General features: G+C 35.7%; 1 protein-coding gene across 1 annotated transcript in view; it reads left to right on the forward strand.

Annotated features, from left to right (window-relative positions):
- The first annotated feature begins 1,817 nt into the window (after positions 1–1,817).
- DICER1 (dicer 1, ribonuclease III) overlaps positions 1,818–17,588 on the forward strand; it is a 92,421-nt gene continuing 76,650 nt past the window's right edge. The window contains exon 1 of the mRNA XM_051978436.1: positions 1,818–2,078. The gene's annotated coding sequence lies outside the window, so the exon portion shown is untranslated. The remainder of the gene's footprint in view (positions 2,079–17,588) is intronic.

Genomic DNA, 17,588 nt, shown 5'->3' on the forward strand with positions numbered 1-17,588 from the left:
CTGAGAAATCATAATTTTTTTACATTGGACCACTTCTCTTCTTATTCAAGATGCATTAATTCTGTTTGTTCAGCAGTTTTTCAATTTCATGTAATCTAAATAATCAGTTTTATCATATGTAATTGCCTGTATTCTACAGCTGTGAAAAATATATAATCTGCTTCTCTTCTATTTTTTAATGGTGTCATCTTTAATATTAAAGTCTTTTATCCATTTTGAACTTCTTGTTATAATATCACCTCCTCATGTATGGACAAAGTCAAGACTTGATTTTTCTAGGCATAGAGCAAGATTCAGGCCATGTCTCCCTAAAGTCAGCTTCCTGGTAGCTTCTGTTGGGACAAGACTTTCTGATCACCTGCTGGCATAAAAGATCATACCAAGGGGTAAGGGGGATTCAAGAGGATCTAACTTGGTGGAGGTCTGGAGATCTCCATATTTAGCAATCACTATATTCTGTTTTTCTAAGGACAACTATGTTATATTGTGGCTAAATAAACCTCCTTTTGTAAACTGTCCAGTGACTTGGGGAGTGCCTCTTTTCATCCTAAAAAAAGGATCTGAACTATTAAAATGTTGGGACTAGGCCTGCCACTAACATTGTGGAATGCAGTGTGAGATGCTGGTCTAACTATAATTACTGCCTGACTGCTCTCCAGTTTTCCAAGAAGTTTATTTTTTAAATAAAATTAGAATTTTTCTAAGTAATTTATGGTTTTTATGACATTGGGCTGTTGAATTCTATTTGTTACTGATTCTCCCTTGTTTACTCTGTACCATTGATTTCTATTTTTTAGCAATAACAATTGATTTTGATAACTGCTATTTTATAATAGTTTATTTTTTATTTTTTGCTGAGGCAATTAGGTAAGTGACTTGCACAGGGTGATACAACTAGGACTCGTTAAGTGCCTGAAGTCACATTTGAACTCAGGTCCTCCTGACTTCAGGGCTGGTGCTTTATCCACTGCGCCATCTAGCTGCCCCAATAGTTTATAACTCCTGAAGCCTGAAATTCTTAACCATTTCTGTGAATTGGTTGCTTTATAGTCTGATAAAATTTATGGACTCCTCAGAATGTTTTTAAATTAATACAAAAAATGCATCAGATTACGAAGGAAACTTTTTTTCAAATGCAGCTATCAAGCTATCAAAACATGTTCATTGATTTCAAGATTAGAGCGGGAATTCCTTGAAAGAAGACTTTTTTTTTGGGGGGGGAGGGGTGTTCTGTATTCCCAGTGCCTGGCACATATATAGTAGGCACTTCATGAACGACAGTCGAATGATCTCTAAGATCCTTTCTACTTCTCGTACAATTCGTGTAAATATCCATTTAAGCACTCTAGAGAAGAGGCAAGGAGTGAGAAAAGAAATCTAGATTACCAAAAACTCAAGAGGGAGACCGCCCTTAGAGCAGTCCAATAGTGCCCAGAACCAGCCTAGCTTTCCAGGCTCCTATCCTAGGCTAGTCCACCTTCTCATCCAGGGCCGCAAACACCTCCTCCCTTACTCCAACATCGCGCCCTTCTGTCTCGCCACTTTCCCCGGCCTCGGCCAATCGCAAGCTCGTTCTCAGAAGGACAAGGAGGGGGTGACTGCGTGAGTGAGGAGCGAAGTCAGGGGGTCTGTGAGTGGCTGTAGAATAAGGGAGGAGAGCAAGTAAAGCAGTGGGAGGTGGGGTGGTGGTGGCCTCGAGCCAGTGATATTCTCAGAGCCTTTTTGCGCTGCTGTCGCAGACTGAGCGCTAGGAGTTGCGGGGACGGGTTACGGCCGCTGCGCTGTCTCCGCAAGTGCAGCGGGGAGGGGCGGCGGCGGCGGCGGCGGCGGCGGCGGCCGGAGGCTGATCCAGGCCCAGGTGAATGGAGTAACCTGACAGCCTGGGGAAGAGGCGGCGGCGACTAGCAAGCGAGCTAGCGAGGGAGCGAGCAAGAGCAAATGGCGGCGGCAGCAGTGGCGGCGGCGGCGGCGGCGGGCAGCGGCACAATGAGGCTCGGGCTGTAGCGGCCCAGGGGAGGGGGAAGTCTGAAGATCGGGGTCCGATGCTTCCCGGAGCCCTTCTGCGCCTCATCCTGCAGGTAAGGCCGGCCCCTGATGAACCACGGTAAAGGGGTGACTGCACCGCGCAGCCAGGCCTGCCTGCCAGCCAGCCTAGAAGCGATCTGTCTTCCCGCCGGCTGGAGCAGGCCAGGCCGGGCTGGGCCGCGCCAGGCCGCGCGTGGCCGCCATCCCCGCCCCCCGGCGCCTAGGCCCTCTCCGTACCGCCCTCGGACTGGCCGTGGCCTCGCGGGCTTGGCCTGAGCAGGGATCCGTTTCTTTGACGGCCTTGTCCTTAGGCTCGTCCTCCCACCCTCGCTCCTTGTGCGGTCCATCCATCCCCTCCCCCCTCTCCTGTACTGTTCATCCCCTTGGAAAAGAAGAGAAACAAAAACCAAGCAGGGATGTAGCCTGCGGCCTTTCTGCAAAATGTCTTTGCACGAAGGGGAGTGGGAGACCAAAAACAAAAAGACCCTAGCCATGCTGCCATCCTCTTTAGAACTCTTCTGCCTCATCCTTTCTTTGATAGGTACCGTTAAAGCACTTAAAAGCATAAAGTCTGCTACAACTGATTGAAAAACCCTTTTTGTCGTGAAAGTGAGATATTCCCTAATCCAGTCTCTGTTGTCCTGCTGTGAGTTCCAATCCATCCTCCTCCACCTTTCCCTCTAATTATTCTCACCCCATTATTGGCCTCAGTTTTATTCCTTTTTTTCCTAAAACGAGCAGGAATGATCTTGAGAAATGACAGGGCTGGAAGGAAAGGTTGAGGCAATGCTATCATTTAGAGTGAAAAGCTTGTTTGTGTTGGGAGATGACCAAGGAGAGTCCTGACTGGCAGGTGGGTAGAGGCCATCTTTTTGCCCCTCCTCCTCTTATCAGTTGTTCTGAGGGGAGCTGGGGATGTCTTGAATCCCAGAAGGCCTTTTTTCCCCTCCTAGTGGGAAATGGATGCCTAAAAAAGGAATATTAATTCTGTTTTTTTTTTTTGTTTGTTTGTTTGTTTTTTCCAGAAATGCTGGATTGATTTGTTAAAATGATCAGTTTGGTCATGTTGCCCATCAATTAAGTGCATCTTTAATATTTTTCTGACTATTTTAAAAACAGTGCTTTAAGTATATAATAGGTTCTCAGTAAATACTTAATTGAATAAATTCTAGTCTGTTGCATTTAAGTACATTCATTTAATTAGTGCAATCAGTATGCTAATAGATAATTTATCCTTTATGAAAAAGCCCTTTAGAGAAATATGTAGACCCATTATATTTGTAATTCCTTATTTTCATAGTAGTAACTCATGTTTATATATCTTTAGTTTTCAAATTGCTTCATTGGAACAACTCTATGAAAAAGTATTTCCATTTTATAGATGATGAAAGTGAGACTGTGAGAGAGATTAAGTGATTTAATCAGAATCATTTAGCAGGTAGAGCTAGGTTCAAACCCTCTTTTCATTGAACCATATATAATATATATGATAGATGGAAAGAAATTATAGTTGATCATCAGACATTTGTTAATTGTATAACCAATATATTAAATTTTAGGTATACTTTTATATAGTGCTTTTTCTCTTATTCTGGCCACTTTGGCTTTTAAGATTTATTTGGAATTCATTAATATTTAAAATTATCCCTTTACCTCATTAATCTAGGATAGCTGTTTGGGTAAATTGCATAGTAAATAAAAGTTCCTAAATAGACTGGAATAAAGTAAGTTCTAAAGACAAACTATGTGCAGTTTTTCCTTTTTTTCTATTGAAGAATTGAAATAGTGATGTTGGCAGTACTGAAGTAAACCTTACTTATTAAGTAATTGTTAAAAAGAAGTAAGCCTTGAGTGTTTCTTAAAATAATTTAAGTAATCTGAGGAATAAACTTATTTGTGATGAAGGGTTTCTTAATATTTATGGAGATTGATATCAAAACAAATTTTGCAGTCTGAATTTTTTAATGCTAGTTAACAATTTTTTATTGTATGCAGTTAATGATTTTTGTTGCATGATTGTATTTTAAAGATTAGTAATAATCATAAACCATTTTAATTTCAAGGATGAAAGCAATATAAAATTATTGATAGCCTTACAAATTAGTAAGTCCTTTTGTTGATTGCTAGCTGAGTTTATATTGGCCTGTTTCTTAAAACCAAATCACTTTTTGATCAGAGTTTGAAAAAAGTGAATTAGTTAAGAGAGAAGAATTTTTTTTCATTGCTTTTTCTGCACATGTCTTGTACAGATTAGGGTTTTTCTTTTCATACTTACAACTCCTGCAATTTCAAGAAGTGGTGGCACATTGGTGCCCTTCGAGATATTAAAAGAATAAGAAAAAAGCCTCCAGTGAGTTGGGTAGATTCTCTTTAGAGGATCTATATAAAGACATGGATAAGAATCAAACAGGATGAGAAGGCATGGAAAGGTTTTGATCTGCATTGGTGGAGGGAAGACCTACACTGATGAAATCACAGATCCACTAAAGTAAGTAAGATGTTCTTTAAAGTTGCTTTTAATTCAGAAATTCTGTGAGTAAAGTATACTATAGATAGTATAGATAGATACTATAGTATATATCACTGAAAATTAACTTAATTCTCCTGACTACTGTACTTTGCTGATAAGTATAATTATCAGTATGGTACATATATTCTTTAGCTACATTATTTTTGGTAATGAGTTTAATCTCATTAATTTTGATTGTACAAGAAATTTTTATTTTCATATCTCTCATAGTATTCTTTAACTGGTTTAAAGTATCAATTATTGTGTTGTAGTATTCAGTTTAATTCAATAAGCATTTAAATGTCTCCTATGTGATAAGCGCTATGCTAGCCATTGCATATACAAAGATAAAAATGAAACAGATTGCTTTCAAGAAACTGTTAAGATGAATAACTATATTTCTGTAGTTACAGATTCATATATTATTAATTCCTTACACTTTTTCATGTATGATTCCTTCTGTGGCCATTTCCATTTATTTGTAAGAAAGAGAGTGTGGATTTTAGGAGTGAATCTTGTCATAGAGTCCATACAGGCAAATTATGACCTAAATTATTGTTTGAGCCCTTGTGCTTTTTAGTGAATACTTTGGATCATTTAGTTGAAGTAAGAATCAGAAATTTTGCCTATGCTGCTAAGTGACCATGAACAAGTCACTTCATTTTCCTGGGCCTCTGCTTCTTCATGTCTTAAATGAGTATATGTATCTGATCTTGTAATCTGATGTATGTCTTGGACTATTGGCCAAAAATTGTTAAAGTGGAATTTCATGACTTGGGTTTGCTTATATTATTATAATGTACTGGTTAGTGTGTTCCACATGTCAGTAATATTGTGGCATTGTCTATTACTGGTTCAAGTTTAGCAATTGATTAATTTGATTTCAACTGCTAATACCAGTCAGCATATTAAAAAAAATACCTAAACTATCTGAAATGCTTGGGAAATCCATTTTTTTCCCCTGGATGACTGAAAGCTGATAATTTAAGCAGCAATGTTTTTCAATTTAAGCAGCAATATTTTTGTTTTATTTTATGGCAGTACTTTCCTACCTTCTTAAAAAGCATATTGAATGTTTGATTCTTTCTTAACAGCTCATTGTACTAAATAATATCTTTTTAATATTATACTAAGAACTATTTCTTGTTTTTGTTTTTGTCTGTAGCATACAGTTCCTTTTATCTTCCCTTGTAATGTGTTTTTGTTCCTTAGCATGTTTCAAGAAGCAGAATCATATATGGGAAAAGATCCATGAGCCAGAGGGATCAAAGTTTAATTCCCAACCCTTTCCTAGTTCCAATGCTAAATATATACTTCTCTTGGAGCCCTGCTTTCTGAATTGTAAAAAAGGGTATAATAATGCCCTCACTGAACTCTTAATGAAGTTTTACTAATAGTATGTATATTGTCTTTAGATATCCTTGATGGTTTTGTGTGTTTGGTTAAGCAAAATTCCTTATGTATGCTTGTTTCCTTGTGATTTCTTTTTTCCCCCCAGAAAACTAGGAATAAGGTGAAAAACAGAGTTAAGTAAAGATTCTGTTTGGATAGTTTAATTGAGATATGTTTTGAGATATATTCTTTGTCTTATACCTAGAAAAGATTTCTAGAATCTAAAAAGAAATTTACTTTTCTCTATGGGACTAATGTTGTAACCTTTATTGAAAAGTGGTGCCTATTCCAGGAGTAATATATAAAAATATAAAGTTAACTAACAGCTTGGTGGTGAAGTGGAATTAGAAGCCTAAATTCAAATCCAGGCTTAGACACAACTAGCTATATGATCCTGGCCAAGTTACTTCACCCTACTTATCTTAGTTTCCTCAGCTGGAAAAGGAAATGGAAAATCAGTATTTTTCCCAAGAAAATTCCCTAAAGGGATTACAAGAGTTGTACACAATTGAAATGATCAAACGACAACAAAAGTTAGATTACTTGCATGGATTTTCCTTCTTAAGATATTTATAGATAGACTTGGAATTAATAGGTAGACTGTGATTTTTCTCAATCAACATAATTAGATAAACCTTTTTCCATTTAAAAAAGGGCCATTTTAAAATGATTAAAGATAAAGTGTTTTTGGTGCCATATGATGTATATAATAATTGATAAGTGGAATTTTGTACTTGTAAACTTTAGTAGAATGATTAACATGGTCAAAATTAATCTACTGAAACCAAGGAAACTCAAATGTTAATATAATTTGATTTGGATTTGAAATATTAGTACTTTGTTTAGAATAAACTCATCTTTGATACAAATTGATCCCAACATGTAACATTGATATTTCTCTTGAAGGATGAAAAGTTTCTTTAGAGAAGTCTTATGTTTAGTGTCTTTTAATATGAATGATCTTGAAAATCTCATTCATACACATGTTTTTGGCATAGTCTAGATTATAGGTTCCATGATAGAATAGACTATTCTCAGAGTCATTTTAGGCGATAATTAGAATTGAAGGGTAGGCAGATAATACTGAAACTAGTGTTAAGTCAACATAGTTTGTTATTATTATTGTTATTTTTAATATTAAGAATTAACTAGATCCTTAACTCCTATCTAGACTCAGTCATTGTTTTTAACTTTGGTTTCTTTAGTGCTAAAACTTAACCATTGGTTCTTGATAGGACAAGTTAAGTTATATCTCATATTCGATGGCATATATTTAATTAAAGCTCATTAACATTCTTTTTATTTTTCTTAAGCTTTTTAATTTCAAAACATGCATAGATAGTTTTCAATATTCACCTTTACAAAACTTTGTGTTCCAAATTTTTTTCTTTCTCCCTTACCTAGACAGCAAGTAATCCAATATATGTTAAACATGTGTAATTCTTCTATACATATTTCCACAATTATGTTACATAGGAAAAATCAGATCCAAAAGGAAAAAAAATGAGAAAAAACAAAATGCAAGCAAACAACAACAATAAAAAGTGAAAATACTATGTGGTGATCCACACTCAATTCCCACAGTCTTCTCTCTAGCTGCAGATGACTCTTTCCATCACAAGACCTTGGAATTGTCCTGAATCACTTTGCTGTTGAAAAGAGCTATGTCCATCAGAATTGTTTGCCATGTAACCTTGTTGTTCTCTTGGTTCTACTCACTTCACTTCACATCAGTTCATGTAAGTCTCTCCAGGATTCTCTGAAATCATCCTGCTGCTCATTTCTTATAGAACAATAATATTCCTTAACATTCATATACTATAACTTATATACATTTTCCAATTGATGGACATCCACTCAATTTCCAGTTCTTTAGCATTATGAAAAGGGCTGTGACAAACATTTTTGCACATGTAGGTTTTTTACCCCTTATTTATGATCTCATGTAGGTTTTTTTCCCTTATTTATGATCACTTTGGGATATAAGCCCAGTAGAGATACAATTGGATCAAAGGGTATGCATAGTTTGATAGTCCTTTGGGCATAGTTTCATATTGTTCTCCAGAATGGTTGTATTCACAACTCTACCAACAATGTATTATTGTCTCAGTTTTCCCATATCCCTTCCAACATTTATCATTTTCTTTTCCTGTCATCTTAGCCTATTGACATTCTTTATAACTAAGAAGAATGATTATTACATATTATACTTATTTCTCAACTTCTTATGTTGCTTCCTTCTGGACCATTTAATACAAACTTTATTCCTTTTCAAGGTCACTAATGACCCTTTTATTGCTAAATCCAATGACCTTTTCTCAGTTCTCAAATTTCATCACTTCTCTTCTGCATTTTATACTGTTGATCACCTTTCCTCCATCTGAGCACTCTTTCCTCCTTGCTTTTTCATATTACTGAGGTGCTGTGGTTCCCTTCCTACCTGTTGGACTGATTTTTTTTTTTTTTTTTTTTTTTGGTCTCCTTTGCTAGAGCCTCATCCGTATCTCATTCCATACATGTACCCCAGGATTTTCTCCTGATCTCTCATTTCTCTGCATTACTCTTGCCAATCTCATGGATCCGGAATTTCATAATTCCCACATTTTCATATCTTGGCATCATCGCTTTCCCAAGGTCCAGGCCTATGTCCCTAGTTGTCATCTGAACATCTCACCTTATAGGTACCATAGGCATCTCAAATTTAACACATTCAAAACTGAATTTATCTTTCTACCTAAATATATCCCTCCTAACTATCCTTTTTTGAAAACATCTTTCCTATATGCTCCTGTATTGATATTGACACTGCCCTCATTCTGGTACAAGTCTTCATCACCTCATTCTTGGATTATTGTAGTAATTTTCTAACTTTTGGTTTTACTTTCTGTAAGCTTTCTCTACTCTAGTCCATGCTTCACATAGCAGTCAAAATATTCCCTCATTCCCAGGTTAAATAACTCAATAGCTTCCTTTTCTAAAATCAAATATAAAATCCTTTTTCTGCTTTTTAAAGCCATTCATAAACTATTTCTTTCCTACCTTTCCTGTCTTCTTACACTTTATCCTTCTTCATTTACTCATTAATTTAGTAATAAGATTCATGACTATTCCTCTGAGAAGACACTCATCTGACCCATGACCTTTTTATTGGTTATCTTTCATTCTCATCTCTACTTCCTCACTTCCTTTAAGTTTCATCTAAAATCCCATCTTTTCCTGGGCTCTTTATGTTATTATTTTCCATCTGTCGTTATCTCCAATTTATCTTAACATTTATTATTTGTACATAGTTATTGTCTTTGTTAGATTTTAAGCTCCTAATTTTTTTTTTTTTTTTGAGGCAATTGGGATTAAGTGACTTGTCCAGGTCACACAGCTAGGAAGTATTAAGTGTTTGACTCAAATGTGAACTCAGGTCCTCCTGACTTCAGAGCTGGTACTCTAATCACTGGGCCATCTAGCTGCCCCAGATTTTAAGCTTCTTGAGGGCATGATTTAACAATATTTTTGCTTCCTTTTTTTTCCTCCTCAGCACTTAGCACAGTGCCTGACACACATTAGGTACTTATTAAGTGTTCCTTGACTTTACTTGAGAGACACCAACATTCTTCCAGTTATCCAAGTTTACAACCTAGCAGTCATCTGGGCTTTTCATTCTCACTGCTCCTTAACTTCTCTTATTGAATCAGTTGTGCCAACTGTTATAGATTTTACTGCCTCGGTGTTTCTTTTATCTGTCCCATTCCTTCTATTCACAATCACCCTTAGTTCTGGCTCTAATGGTCTCTTGATTTGACAGTTACAATGGTTTTCCTGCATCCAATCTGTCCTCCCTCTGAACTTTGGTTTACATAGTTGTTAAATTGAGAGTCTTAAAGAATATGTTATTCCCCTGCTCAGGAAACTTCAGCAGTTTCCTTTAGTGATCTTGAGAATAAAAGTCTTCTGTTTTTCATTTAAATTCTTTTACAATTTGATTCTAGCCTATTTCTCCAGCCTTATATAGATTATTCTCCTTTAAACACTCTGTAGTCCATTCAAACTGGATTACTTTCTGTTCCCTTTATATGTCATCCCTTTTTTGCCTATGCATTTTTATAATGCCCTCTGCCTCTTGGAACCCCTGCATGCCTTCAACTCTCAGCTGGAGAACCACATTCAAGAGGACTTTTCTGACTTCCCCTCCTCTACAATCCTCACTCATTTTCCTTCCTTCCCTTCTCCCATACTCTCCCCACCCTCCACCACTATGCATTTATCTTATATTTACTTGTATGTTAATAGGCATTATCTTTTCCCAGAAGAATGTAAGCTCTGAGGATAAGAACTGTCTCACTTTCTATATGTGTATCCTCACTGCCATGCACATAGTATTCATTTGGTTTTCAGTAGAAAAACCCACTAGATTGGTTTTGGGCAAGAATCTTGTCTGGCTCTCTAGCACTCTCAATGCGGAACATTGCATGTAGTAGGTGCTTCATTAGTATTCATTGAATGTATGAAATCTGCACAGCTCTGATTGGGTCCTATTGAAAACAAAGAAGAAGACTGACCCTTTGCCAGGAAGGCAGCTGCTGAAGTAGAATATTTTTAAATGCTTCTAACAGCCATTTCAGAAGCTGATCAGGTCCTGTTTCCTGTCAACTGTATTGCTATTAGTACATGGAGGAAATTAAAATTAACCTAGCTTATAAAATACTCTGCCCATTGCTCTTCTGTTTATTGCAGTGGTTCCTTTTTTTGATTTCCTTAGGGTGGTTGCAAAGTGGAGACAAGGTAAACAGAGAGATCAGAGAGCTGTCAGCTTTGGCCTGAGGTAGTAATCTTTATTCTTATGAACTCTTTAATTTTAACTTTCTTACCCTAGCATTCTTTTATTAGTTCCGTAGACCATCCATCATATTGCAAGTGAAATTTAAAGCTGAAGTGTTTTTTAGTTATGATTGTGGGCAATACATTTAACTTTTAAGTCAGCTTTTCTCACCTGTAAAGTAGTAAAGGTAATATCTATTTATTGGAATTAATATTTAGATCTTAAAATGCTCTAAGTGTACTTCAGTTATGCCGCCTTCTGCTTACTACTAATAATGTAGATTTAATAGGAAAATAAACCTTTGCATATTTGTACACAGTATTGCTATATAATAACTTGATTTGCAATACAGTCAGATCTCATGTATCCCTTAAAAATGGCAGACCCAAAAATCTGATGCCATACAAATTCCTCTTGCTCTCATACCTACTGTTAATCCTTCTAAATATAGATTTAGACTTCAATCTAGAAGGAATCATAGAGATCATCTGGAGAGTGAATTCCCTTGATAGTATACTTGAAAAGCAAGCATTCAATAGAAGACATGTAATACAAAACTCACTTCCTAGTGAATGAAAATTGTTTTCCCTTCTTTCTAACTTTGATCCATTGTCTTTATTTCTGTACACAGGATAGATATAATCATAGATATATTCATATTCCAGTAATGGGTTGTAAAAATTTTTTTAAAATCTTGGGTCCTTTTACATATTTAACAATTACAGGTAATGCAGAGATACATAATATCAACACACCTCCTCCTTCCCTGGTACCCTTGAGTCTTGCTAAAGAGAGAAGAGAAACATGTAAAGTTAATTAAAAATAGAAGAAAGTATATGACTATCAATGGAATGGTAAGCTTACTAATAAGTGCTTTAGTTGTTGAAATGAGGTGATAGATAAAAAGATGCTAAGGTGTGGAAGGGTGTTTAAGTGTGTGTGTGTGTGTTGTAGGGATTGAGAAGTTGGATATGCTGAAGTCTAATCATATCAGACCTTCCTGACTGTTAGATTTTCATTGCATTTACATCTCAGAAATGGACAAATACCTCAAATCAAAGCTTGATTTGTTTTGTTGATTGTATAGATTGAAGAAAATAATGGACACAATGTTAATAATGTTTATTAAAATCTTAGAGCCAATTCTTTTGTTAAGAATATATCAGCATAATTGTGGAAGGTGTAATAGAGAAGTAAGGGATTTTGATGGACTTTGAAGAATGAATATGCTTGGTATAGGGGAAAGGATGAAGAGTATTCTGATTTGGAAGGCAGGTCGATTTGAACCAAGGTATGCTGGTAAAAATGAACTAGGCCTGTTTTTGAGAATATGTGTTGTATATGTATATAAACACATAACTATTTGTCTATATATGCATGTATACATATCATATTTGTCACATGTATTAGTCTATTGGTTGTTTATAGGTTGGATTAAAGGGAGAAAGATTGGAGGCAAGTTGTAAGTATGTGGAAGTAATCAGGAAGAAAAGAAATAGAATAGTTTATAAGGAATGGAAATAGAATAGTTTGAAGGGACAGACAGGGATAAACAAAAGCTTTTTTTTTTTTTTAATACAAGAGAAATTAGCAGGTTTCTTTTATGTGATCTGAGGGTTGTCCCCTAAACATTTTAATTTGTCTAGTAAATGTTGTGTTTACTATGAGCAAACTGTTAAATTTACTTGTGTACAAAGTAATCTGAGGGGAGACAGAACACTGACCAAAGCTGGGATCAGAGAAGGCTTCATAAGGAGATAGCATCTGAGCTGAGGCTTTAAGTTGGGTGTGATTTCTAGGAGGAAATTCATTTCTACTATGGGTATGTTTGATGAATAGGATACTTGGAATGTCAGATGTGGAGTACTTGAGTGTAAGATAAAATAACCCTGGAAAGGTAGGTTAGTACTAGATTGTCAAAAATCTTTATATCAGACTGAGGATTTTGTATTTTATCTTATAGGCAGTAAGGAACTACTGAAACCCTATTTTAGGTAGGGGAGTGACATGGTCTGAACTCTTTTTTAGGAAGAGATTATTTTAAAAAATTTGTTTGGAGGATAAATGGAAAGAGGAAGTGCCTGAAAGCAGGCTGTTTATAGTCTGGAGAGTAGTGATGTTGGCTTAACTGAGGTATCCTGGAAGTAAAGTTGACAAAATTGCTCGAGGAATTGAATGTGGGAGATAAGGAAGAGGAAAAGATTAAGGATTATTCAGAATTTACAAACCTAGTAATAGGTGGTGAATGGGCAAAGGATACTGAGGGAAGTCTGCAAATAACTCTTTTAAAAAAAATCCTAATTCTTTAAGTTCCTGGTCTATGTGCTGTCACCTTAATTACTGTGCATTATATATATATATATATATATATATCTTAAATTAACTTAACTGTGACTAGAATATGTTTTTTTGGTAGATTGTAAACTCCTTGAAGGCAGGAATGGTATCACTTTTGTGTTTTAGTCCCATGACTAGCCTGGTGAGCATAAAGACTGAAAAGGACTTTGGATTTAGCAGTTGAGATCACTGGAAAGAATTACATTTCTTAGAGTAGAATTATTAATTAGGTTGTAGAGATTGAAAAAATGAGTAAGAATTACATTTCTTAGTGTAGAATTGCTAACTAGGTTGTAGGGATTGAAAAATGAGTAAGTGGAGGCAGTGAGTATTTTTATGGTGCCATGGACCATGTGCTGAAGCCCATGAAACCCTTTTAAGATAAGGTTTTTAAATGCACAGAATACATAAGATTACAGTGGAACCCAATTATTTTGAAATGCTGTTAAGATTTTTTTTTTTTAAGTTCCCAGGTCCTGGAATAAGAACTCTGGTAGATGGTTGATTCTTTTTAAATAGTTTTGTGGTGATCATTATTTGAGGAAATATGGGGGTCAAATGGAAAATTTTTCAGAATGGAGTAGAAAACATGTTTAGGTGGTGAGAAAGTTATATGTAGAAATAAGAATTATCTCTCCTTCAGAGATTGTAGCAGAGGAAGAAAGAGATGATGTTTTTGTTTGTCCTTTATTCTTGAAGAGGACCAGCACTTCAGGAAGGTACTGCCATGATATATATGCAAGTGAATGGAATTTAAGTGAACCAGGGCTGTGCATTGTCACAAGCCTCTCTTTCTCTTCTAGAGCCACTTGATTCCTGTGGTAAGAATGTTCATTCAGTCTAGGTAGGAATTGAGGCAAAGAATGTTCTTTTTTATTCAGTCAAAAAAATAATTACTCTGGGAGAAGAGCCTCAGGGTTTCTGCCCAAAACAGAAACAATTGCTATTTTCATTCACTGTAAGTCAAAGTCCTAAAGTCCCAAATTGGTCCTTGACCAATTGGGGCTTGGTTTGGGACCTATTGTTGGCCTATCTATGAAATCCTGAATGAATTGAGTTTAAGGGATGGTTCTTAAAGAAATCCAGGTTCTACTGGGAAACGAATGTGAACTATCTGCATTTTTGTTTTTCTTCCCGGTTTATTTATACCTTCTGAATCCAATTCTCCCTATGCAACAAGAGAACTGTTCGGTTCTGCAAACATATATTGTATCTAGGATATAATGCAACATATCCAACATATAAAGGACTGCTTGCCATCTAGGGGAGGGGGTGGAGGGAGGGAGGGAAAAAAAAAATCGGAACAGAAACGAGTGTCAATATAAAGTAATTATTAAATAAAAATTTTTTTAAAAATAACAAATCACTAGAGAAATATAAATTAAAAAAAAAAGAAATCCAGGTTCTAAACCCCAAAATACCTTGGGGGGGGGGATGTTTCAGTGTTCAAAAAAAAATTAACATTCCCTTTGCAAGAATATTTTGCAAGAATTGGATATGATACCCTATACAGACAAAAGGGAAAGTGGAGAGGCAGTGAGGAAGGAACGAAGTAGAGACAAAAGGAAAGAAACAAAGTTGCCCAAATGACTAGTTTCATTTGAATTGGGGGATTACTGTTTCTGAATCAACACAGAATTTCCCCAAGTTTTCCAGGGCTCTGAATTAGGACAGCCTAGAGTGTACAGTGGAATTAGTATCCAGCTTCCCCTGAGCCAACAGCTCCTTAGTGCCTAGAGCTCTGACCCAGCCAAGAAGCTCATGGTTTGAATCTGGGACTCAGTACAAACTAAATGCTTAGTAGTTCTCAGCACAAAATCACTCTGAATCCATGGATCCTGGACTTAGTCCCCTGCCTAGGAAAGCATTGCAAAGGAATCTTCCAGAAATGCCAGGATCATAGATTCATCCCTGAAAGAACTTTCCAATTAGGTCTGCAATTCCAGTTCACCCAGAGCATATTGCTGGAATAATGACTACACAAAAACAAAAACAAAAAACAAGAAAAAGCTATTATGAGACTAGAGATGTCCAATACACAAAGTCAGAAGGAGAAAATAACTTCAAAACATCTGTGTGCAAAACCTTAAAGTGTAACATACTCACAAGATCATTTAGAATTTCTAGAAGAAATGATGCTTGGTTTCAACTCTTAAGGAACAAGATGTTCTTCCCAAGTTAAGCTTATCACTTCTGTATTGCTAACTGAAACCTTGACTAACTTCTCTCACCTTTGATTGAAGGGTTTAATAGTGGAGAACTAAGTTCTTCCCAATGCTTTCTTTTATAGAGTTTATAGAAACTGGACTTCTGAGCTCACTACATTCTGCTACCATTCCTTGTTTCAACTTCAAAAAACAAAATGCCCCTGAATCAAGTACTCCCTTCTCCTTACTCTGTCCCTTGCTTTCCAGCTTTCTTTTGTGTGTTGTCTCCCTCTATTAGATTATTAAGTTCCTTGAGGACAAAAACTGTCTTGTTATTAATTGTATCCTCAGCACTTAACATGGTGCCTGATGTAGTAGTCATTTAATAAATATTTGTTTGATTTGGGATTTTAAAATGGTATTAGTAATGAAATGAGAGTAATAGAAGAAAGAACTGAAAAAGAAATGAGAGCTATGGTGGAGACATTTGGAAAGAGAATGAACAACTTAGTAATTAAGAGGTACAAAATCTTATCCAAGACACAGATCCCTAAAATTGGATCAGATCAAAACAAACTTAAAGATTCCATGAGACAAAAAGAAATATTAAAATGAGTCAAAAGATTGGAGGAAAAAATCAAAGAAAATGTAAGATAATTCAGTATTACAAAAACAACTGCTCTAAAACAGTGCTATCAAACTTAAATAGAAACATGGGACACTAAGCCATTTGTAAGGATCTCTGCAGGACACATATTGGCTTAGATGAATATATATTAATGCTATCTATGTTTTATTGTATTTTGCTAATATTTTCTAATTATATTTTAATATGGTTCAGGACTGTTGTAGACCACATGTAGCCTTCAAGGACATGTTTGAGAATTCTGACCGAGTAAGGAGACCTAATTTAAGATTTGTACTAGCTTAAAGAATCTGGATATCATATTTGAGGAAATCATGAATGAAAACTACCCCACTTTTTTAGAAGCAGATTGAAATTTGAAAACAAAAGAGTTTGCTTGTCACCTCCTAAGATAAAGCACAAAATGAAAACTACTAGGAATGTAATACTACCAAATTTGAGAGATTACATGTTAAAGAAAGAGTACCAAAAATAGCCAGAAAGAAAGAGGTCATTATCAAAGATCCAGGTTCATGATCATGCAAAATCATATGAGATTTAGTTTTTACTGCCATGAAAGAGTAGATGGACTATAATATTCTTTTTCTTTTCTTTTCTTTTTTGCTGAGGCAATTGGGGTTAAGTGACTTGCCCAGGGTCACACAGCTAGGAAGTGTTAAGTGTCTGAGTTCAAATTTGAACTCCGTCCTCCTGACTTCAGGGCTGGTGCTCTAATCATGCACCATCTTGCTGCCCCTGGACTATATAGTATTTCACAAGATAAAAGATGTAGATTTAAAACCAAGAATAACTTATCTAGCAAAAACGAGTATTATTCTATATCAGGGAAAATTGATCTCTTGATATTTATACCAGAGCTTAGTGGAAACTGAAATACAGACAAAGGGATAAGGAGAAACCTAAAAAATATAAATACTAGTGAGAGGTTGGAAGAGACTCATAAGGATGAAGTGTTTTCTTTCTAATGAGGGTCTTTGAAGTCACTTCTTAAAGTACTGCCAGATGTTCTTTCAGCAGGACTCATTAGGGGCATCAAAAGTGACTCTTAGGTCTTAAAAGGAAAAAGGAAAGTTAGAGAGGAAAAGGATGCACTAGGGAAGAAAAGAAGAGAAATGGGGGAGGAAACTTCTCACATAATGGCAAGAATGCAATTAGAAATGTTTCAGAGGGCCAATGATATAAATGTTCCCCATTTCCTGACAAAGATTGAGATATATAATTTTGGACATAGACAGGGTGGTTACACATTTTTGCTTGATTGTGTTTGTTGCAGGAGTTTTCTTTCTTTTCTTTCTTTTTTTTTTCTTTTCTTTTCTTTTCTTTCTTTTTTTTTTTTTTTTTTTTTACTAGGGCCAGGAGAGAGGTAGGAGGGAGAGAAAACTAAGGCTTATTAATTGAAAAATAAAATGTAATTTTTTTAAAAAAGTAATTTTTAAGCATTTAAAAAGCAGTTCAGCCCAGGAGAGAGTCTAGGAGTGAATATGTAGATTTATGATAAAGAATTTAAGGAGCTTAGAAGTTCAGGACAAAGGTCTTATAGAAATAAAATAATTTTTGTTTATCAGTGAGGACATTTGAAATAAGTTGAATTTGTAGTTGACCTTGGTTGTGTATTTATAGATTAGAATTAGTGTTTATCTAATCTTAACACATTCATTTTAGAAGTGTTTCTCCAGTAGCTTTCAGAGAGGTTAGTAAAGAACAGATAAGGTAAAATGG

This window comes from Antechinus flavipes, chromosome 2 (assembly GCF_016432865.1).
Source record: "Antechinus flavipes isolate AdamAnt ecotype Samford, QLD, Australia chromosome 2, AdamAnt_v2, whole genome shotgun sequence".
Taxonomy (NCBI): domain Eukaryota; kingdom Metazoa; phylum Chordata; class Mammalia; order Dasyuromorphia; family Dasyuridae; genus Antechinus; species Antechinus flavipes.